Genomic DNA, 8,223 nt, shown 5'->3' with positions numbered 1-8,223 from the left:
TTTGTTGGTCAGTTGTTTCTTTGAAGATTTGTTGTTGGGGGATTTATTTTTTTTTGAGTTCCAGGTATATTTTAGATATGAGACGTTTGTCTGTTGTATGGGCCGTGAAGAACTTCTCCCAATCCGTGGGCTTTCTATCGATCTTGCTAGCTATGTCCTTTGCCATGCAGAAACTCTGCAATTTCATGCAATCCCATTTGTCCAACCTTTCTTTGATGTGTTGTGTTTCTCAGTCTCTATTAAGAAAATTTCGGCCTGTGCCAAGGAGTCCTAGGGTGTCTCCTATTCAGAATCAACTCTGTTTGTTGATTCTATTTTTTTTTTTGGATTCTAATTCATTTAATTCTGATTTAATTTTAAATATTTATTTTTGTCTTCTGGATTGGGGTTTATCTTGCTTGTGTTTTTCAAGGAGGCTCAGCTGTCTCATTAAATTGTTAGTTTCAGATCTCTCCAATTTGTTGATGTAGGAATTCAGAGCTATAAACTTGCCTCTGAGTATTGCCTTTGCTGTATCCCAGAGGAGCTGGTAGTTTGTGTGCTCATTTTTGTTGAATATCATGAACACTTGAATTTCCTTTCTAATCTCTTGCATGACCCACTCCTGGTTCATCAGTGTGTTGTTCAGCCTCCATGTGTTACAGGACTTTCTTTGTTGGCTTTTGGTGTTGAATTCTAATTTAATACTCTTATGGTCTGAGAGAATGCAAGGTATGACTTCAATGTTTCTAAATTTGCACAATTTTGCTTTGTGGCCTAAAATGTGGTCTATTTTGGAAAATATTCCATATGCTGGTGTATTCTGATGCTGCTGGGTGAAATATTCGGTAGACGTCTCTTAAATCTAGTTGATATATGCAGTTATTTTTGTCTGTGGTGTCTCTGTTGATTTTTTGCTGAGTTTATCTATCTAGTGGGGATATTGGTGTGTTAAAGTCCCCAACAATTAATGTCTTTGGATCTATTTGAGATTTGAGAGAAAGTAGTGTTTCCTGGATAAATTTGGGTACTCTGTTTTTTGATGAATAGATATTTAGAATTGTAATATCTTCCTGAAGGAGAGATCCCTTAAATAGTACATAGCGACCTACTTTACCTCTTCTAACTAATTTTAATGTGATGTCTATTTTATCTGATATTAGTATTGCAACTCCTTCCTGTTTATGGGGGGCTGTTTGCTTGGTAGATTTTGTTACAGCCTTTCACATTCAAAATGTGTTTGTTTTTATGGGCAAGATGTGACTCCTGAAGGCAACAGATAGAAGGATGTTGATTTTTACTCCAACTATACAGTCTATGTTGCTTAATTGCAGAGTTAAGCCCGTTAATGTTAAGAGATAGGACTAAGAGGTATTTGGGAGTGCCTACCATTTTATCCACCTTCTTGGGAGTTGGGGCACCTGGGTTCTTCCTATGGTTCTTGGATTCTCAGTTTGGGTGTGGTTTCTTGGCCTGTACTGTGGTCTTGTTCGTTTTCTATGTTTAGGACATCTTTCAGTATCTTTTGTAGGGCTGCTTTGGTGGAGATATAATATTTCCATTTTTCTTTGCTATGGAATGTTTTTATTTGACCTGAAGTTATGAAGGAGAGTTTAGCTAGGTAAAGTATTCTTGGTTGATTGTTGTTTGTCTTTAGTGCATGTCATACATCATGCCAGGATCTTCTTGCTTTGATTGTCCCTGCTGAGAAATCTGAGGGGATTCTAATTGGTTTCCCTTTATAGGTGATTTATCTTTTCTCCTTCGCTGCATTAAGGATCCTTTCCTTGGTCTGAGTTTATCCTTTGCGGATTATAATGTGATGGTAGGATGTCTTGTTCTGGTCTGTTCTATTTGGAGTTCTAAAAAGCTTCTTGTATCTGAATAGGCCTATCTTTTTGTATGTTTGGGAAGTTCTCTGCTAGGATCCTGTTAAACAAATTTCCTAGACCATTAACTTCTGTCTCTAGGTGTTCCTCTACACACATTATCCTCACATTAAGCCTTCTGATGATATCTTCCAAGTGTTGAATAGATCTATCTTATTTATTGGACTTGTCTTGGATGGTTGTATGTTCTTTCTCTATAATATGTAGGTTGTCTTAAATCCACGAGTTTCGATCTTCTGCATGGTCTGACATACTGCCAAGACTTTCTACTTTGTTATTTTTTTTCCCTTCTAATTGATGGGCTTTGATGGCTTCAAATTCTTTGTTGGAACTTTGTTCTAGATCTTGTGCGAACTTCTTTACTTCCTTAATTTGGTGTTCCATGTTTATTCTCAAATCACTTAGTTGATTTGTTATCGTTTCCTTGGACTCTCATTCCTTCTGATTGGCTCCAGTGAGCATTACCTTCCCAGTCTCCCTGATTTCTTTTTTTTTTTGGGGGGGGGATCAGGTCATGGGGCCTGAACTCTGGGCCTGAGCACTGTCCCTCAGCTCTTTAGGTCAAGGCTAGCACTCTACCACTTGAGCCACAGTGCCTCTTCTGGCGTTTTTTCTTTTTGCTTATGTGGTGCTCAGGAATTGAACCCAGGCCCTCATGCATGCAAGGCAAGCACTCTACCACTGAGTCCCCTTACCAGCCCATGTCTCCCTGATTTCTTTCAGCTCTCTGTTTTTGTATTCCATTAATGCCTCCATTGATATTTGTCTATTCTCAGCCCTATCTCTCAGTTCCTGTATTTCTCATTGATTAGCATCCTCACGTTCATGCATTTCCTGTAGTTTTCTTTGAGTGTTCTCAGCTTGTTCACGCCATTGCTGACTTGCTCGTTGTCTGTTCTCAGCCAGCTCACATAATTGCTATCTTTCTCTTTGACTGATCTGAACCTGCTCACACAATTCCTTTATTTCTCTTTGAATGTTCTCAATCTGCTCAGGAAATTCCTGTATCAATCTTTGAGTAGCTTCCTCATGCTCATGAGACTCCTGTATTGATCTTTGGTTTGCCTCCTCTGTCTCCCACTCACACTGAGACCTTTGCATGTTTTCACTCTTTTCATTTACGCCTTTTACCTGTAGTGTTTGTAGAGCTTTTTGGGAACTCTCATCTGGATTGTTCATTATCTGTTCTGTCCCCTGATTGTCATGAGTGGGAGTTGAGATCTCCAGGATTGCCATTTTTTCTTGTGTTTTTCCAGCTTGTTCTGCCCATTTGGGATGAGAATAACACCAGTTTTGTGTTAGAACACTATTTTAAGGTAACTATCAAACAAAGTCTGTAGTTGCACTGTCAAAAGTCTGCAGATACAATCTTGTTCAAGAGATACAATCTATTGAACATTGAACAACTATGTCTTAATGGCCTAAGAACAGCAAAGGACAATTTGGCAACCAGAAATTATTAGGTTTATGGAAAATGTGGAGAAAAATAGCATTAGAGGGATGTGGGAAGGTGAGGGAGAGTGGAATTAACAATGTCCTCACATCAAAGAGGGAAATGGATTGGACAGAATGATAGCAGAGAGAGGAAAAAAGGAAAAAAGAAAAAGAAAGAAAAAAAAAGAAAAAAAGAAGAAAAAGAGAAAAGAGAGAAGAAAAAATGGAAAAACAAAATTTAAAAAGTAAAACCCTTAAAAACTGCAGTGATAGTATTCAGAGAACAATGAGGACAGGATGAGAGGAGGGGAGGGATAGAAAGGAGACATGAACAACTAGAAAAATAAAAATGTTTAAAATACTATATGGGTATAAAGAGGTAATACTGCTGTTAAAGAATTTAAGTCTAAGAGGTTTTGAATTGAGTAATAAATTTCTGGATTAAGTGTATACACAATGGACGATAAGATCTAATAATCGGCGACGCGTATATTTGAGGGTGAGCAGAACAGCAATTAAGTCATGCAGAAAAGAATGAAAGAGAAGAAGTGAAAATAATGAGAAAAGAAAGAAAAAGAAAGGAATCAAAACGTCAGTATAGAAAAAAAGATATAAAACAACAATTTAAAAATATTAAAATTAAAAAAAATTAAAAGTAAGGTTCAAAAGAAGAAAGGTCTTTGATTTTTTGGGGGGTGGGGGTTGGGAAGATTCTGTATCTCCCTTGTGTCCATAACCAGTCTCTTGGTGGAGTCTCTGGTCTGCTTGTGGTGTTTGGTTTTCCTGCGGCTTGATCAAGTTACTTAAGTCAGTTTGTTTGGGCAAGCTGAAAAGTGCTCTGCTTTACCCAGGATTTTGTGATCCTCCTCCAAGGCTAGTTCAGTGGGAGAGGGATCTGTTTTGAGTATCGCAGAAGCGGGAGATGGCTGTGCCCTCTAGTTTGGAGATGATGACATAAGGCTAGGTTCTGGGTTGAGTTGAGGCCTTTCAGCAAACAGTAGTTCTTCCCTGAGGGTCTAGCTTCTGAGACATTCTCAGAGTCCAGCCTCGAGCCTTTCTCAGGATTATGTTTACTGAATTTCAATTGATTATCTAGGCTGCTGTAGGGAGGGGCAGCCTCTGGCTCTGTTTACCCAATGAAGAAAGCCACTCCTGGGGGCAGAATTTCCTCTGCCTGGGGTGGGTGACTATTTCCTGGGAGGGGTTGAGCCTGGTAGGTCTGGGCAGGTTCCTCTGACCTGCTAAATGACTGTCTTGTTATCTCTCAAGGCCTAAGTTGGAGCTGGAAGCTCATCCAGGCCTTTGTCTGTATCAAGATGGAGATTTGTGTTGAGAAAATTGTAATTAAAGGCAGTAAGTGCATAGCCTAAAGACACAGTGAGGAAGGAAATGAGTCAAAGTTTCCAAAAGCCTTTCAGCAATACAAAAATGGTAGGTAAAATCTCTCCATTCTCTTATACTCTCAATTCAATATTCATATTGTCCAATAACTAATAACATAACAATTATGACCGTGGTAATTGCTTTTTGTCACATTTTGTCTTCAACACAGACTGTGTTGGTGACATTGGATTATCATGCACAAACTGAGATTATAAATTGAGGTCCAAAGAGAGCCAATTTTCTTCTGTTCCACGGTTCTAGTATCCTTTTTAAAAAGTATTAAACTTTTAAATACCATCAGTTATTGTCTTGTAAGAATCTCAAAACGAAATAAATTCACATATTATCACTCCAAAATGCTTTAAAAGTAGGAAATGATAAAAGAGGACTCCGTGAAGTACAGTTTCTTCTATTTTTAAAATTATTCTTAAAGCCGTGTGCTGGTTGGACACACCTGTAATCCTGTCCACTCGGCATATCTACTTAAGAGCTTGAGATCTGTGGATAAGTGTTGCAAGCCAATCAGGGCAAAAAAAAAAAAACAAACCCATAAGATTATTTTTCAAAAATTTAAATGAACTAGAAAAGGGCCAGAAATGGAGATGTAGCTAATATATTAGCTGACCAATCTAGAGAGAAAAGGCCTAGCGAGTCCTTGAAGCCCTTAGTTCAAACTCTGCGCACGCCAACAATCAGGTATGCACACGCACAAGCATGCATGTGCACACACACACACACACACACACACATTCAAAATATCTTCATGTCAGTGTATTGCATTAATTTCTTTGTTAACGATATTATATAGGTAAAATAATAGAAGTAAACTCTTCCATCTCAGAACATTTTTAAACTTTTTTTATTGTAAGAATACTGTACAGAGGGGTTACAGTTACATGTGCAAGGTAATGAATACATTTCCTACCAAGCATTGTTACCTCCCCTTTATTTTTCCCCCACCATCCCTTCCCTTCCACCTTCACAAGTACATTCCTCACCACCCCCCATCCCAACCCCGCCTAAATTGTAAAGTTCGTTTTTCAACATAGTGTCTTGTGCATCTCATTGTTACAATGGGTCAACCTGTATCTCTATTTAAGCATTTTGTTTTTTTCCCTTTCCCTCCCCAAATTAGAGAAGTGTATATACAATACGCAGGCACAAAGACATCAAATACAGTGAAAACAGGGGTTATGTTGTGTCGGAGGACCATATAAAAAATAAAAAAATCACATTGTACGTTATAATTACATTAGAAACAATAGCAAGAAAGAAAAAGAAAACCGTGTTCCTATCTTGGGTTTCATTTAGCTTAACATCATCTTATATAGTCATATGCACATAGTTTTTTTTATCATTTCTGCTTATCCCAGACATATATTTACTTAATGCAAGTAAGGGATACCATGGGACCTATGATTCTTTGGACTTGGCATATTTCAGATAATATAATTTTTTCCAAGTTTTTCCATTTTGTAACAAATTGGGTGATGGCATTCATTCTGATGGACGATAGAATTCCCATACACAAACACACACACACACACACACACACACACACACACACACACACACACACACACACACACCATTTTCTTGATGCATTTATCTACTGAGGGGCATCGAGGTTGGTTCTATATCTTAGCTATGGTAAATAATGCTGCAATAAACATAGTTGTGCTAGTAGTTTTAATTTCGTCTTGTTTGTTTGTGATCATTTGGGTGAACGCCCAAAAGTGGGATTGCTGGGTCATAGGGGAGCCCTATGTGGAATCTTTTTTGTGTGTGAAAATATTGTACAGAGGGGTTACAATTACATGGGCAAGATAATGAGTACATTTCTTGTCAAGCATTGTGGCCTCCTCCTTTGTTTTCCCCTTCCCCCTCTCCCCCCAAACAATCCTCCCCGCTCCCCCACTCGCACCAAAGTTGTAAAGTTCATTTTCGACATAACGACTTGTGCATCTCATTGTTGCAATGAGTCCACCTGTATCCCTATTTAAACGATTAGTTTTTCCCCTTTCCCTCCACAAATTATACCTACATCAAATACAGTGAAAGCAGGATTTATACTGTTGGGGAGGGACATACAAAACAACAAAGAAATAATTTTATAAATGTGTTAGAAACAATCTCATGAAAGAAAAAAAAAAAACATTTGAATACATACCTTAGGGTTCATTTCCCTAACATCAACTTATCTGAACTTTTCTCCTTGACTCAGACATATACTAGATATTGCAAATAAGAAAAACATGGGACCTATGTTTCTTTGGGCCTGGCTTATTTCGCATAATACAATTTTTTCCAAGTCTTTCCATTTCCTAACAAATTGGGCAATGTCATTCTTTCTGATGGAGGCATAGAATTCCATTGTGTATATATACCACATTTTCTTGATCCATTCATCTACTGAGGGACATCTGGGTTGGTTCCATACCTTAGCTAAAGTAAATAGTGCTGCGATACACATGGTCGTGCTGGTAGCTTTAGTGTGGTCTTGTTTGTAAACATGTGTGTAAATGCTCCCAAAAGTGGGATTGCTGGGTCATAGGGAAGCTCTATGTGGAGTCTTTTGAGGAACCTCCATACTACTTTCCAAAGTGGTTGAACAAGTTTACACTCCCACCAAGAGTGCAGTAGGGTTCCCTTCTGGCCACATCCCCTCCAGCATCTGTTGTATAAATATAGACTGCTTCAGAATTTGCTTGTCATCCTTGCGCAGGGGCCATGCTAATCTTCTGCATATTGTTCAATTTTAGAGTATGTGCTACCAAATTGTACACAGAACATTTTTTATATATAAGGTGGAATTGATTTTCTTAAACTAGATAATTCAACAAAAAGTAAGTTCTAAAGTATTGTCGTGAAATTTTAGAACCATATATTTCTTACATAACCACACATTTAAGAATAAAGTCAAGATTGATATGTCAAAAACATAATAATTCTGGATATTTGTTGTTCAAGAGATGTGTAGCAAGAGGAATTCAGTTATTCTATACAAGCCCCCTGTCATAATGAACACAGCAGCAAGTGTTAAGGTTTGTTAAAAGTTTTAATGTTTTGGGCTGGGAAGGTGGATCAATGGTAGAGCACTTGCCTTGCTTGCATGAGACCCTGGGTTCTATTCCTCAGCACCACATAAGCAGAAAAAATAGACGGACATGGTGCTGTTGTGGCTCAAGTGGTAGAGTGCAAGCCTTGAGCTGAAGAGCTGAGGGATAGTACCCAGGCCCAGAGTTCAGGACTCACGACTGGACCTCCCTCCAAAAAATTTAATGTTTTAAATATGTTTAATTTTGGGAATTTGCTTATATATGCCAAAATTAAGACTTTTTGTCAGGTCATAAAACTTTTCCATAAAGTATTTAAGATTTATGGTAGCAGATATATACTACTAAGTATCTCCATTTCAGAGTTTATAGAAAGGATACTAATGAGAAGTTGCAAAGACTGTGTGTAAAGAAACAGAGCAAGAGTTAATACTTTTACTACAAAGTTTCTGTTAAAACTTTAGGGCTTCCTTTCTTTATAT

At 38.0% G+C, this 8,223-nt stretch overlaps 1 non-coding gene across 1 annotated transcript; it reads right to left on the bottom strand.

The window, feature by feature from the left end:
- Positions 1 to 7,366: 7,366 nt before the first annotated feature.
- On the bottom strand, positions 7,367 to 7,471 carry LOC138835211 (U6 spliceosomal RNA). Its single transcript, XR_011374511.1, has one exon. It is a non-coding gene; the product is annotated as a U6 spliceosomal RNA (small nuclear RNA).
- Positions 7,472 to 8,223: the final 752 nt, after the last annotated feature.

Source organism: Dipodomys merriami, unplaced genomic scaffold, assembly GCF_024711535.1.
Source record: "Dipodomys merriami isolate MVZ:Mamm:240054 unplaced genomic scaffold, mDipMer1.0.p SCAF_230, whole genome shotgun sequence".
Lineage (NCBI taxonomy): Eukaryota > Metazoa > Chordata > Mammalia > Rodentia > Heteromyidae > Dipodomys > Dipodomys merriami.
Note: the sequence above shows the minus strand (reverse complement) of the source record. Positions and strands in the feature narration are given on the sequence as shown.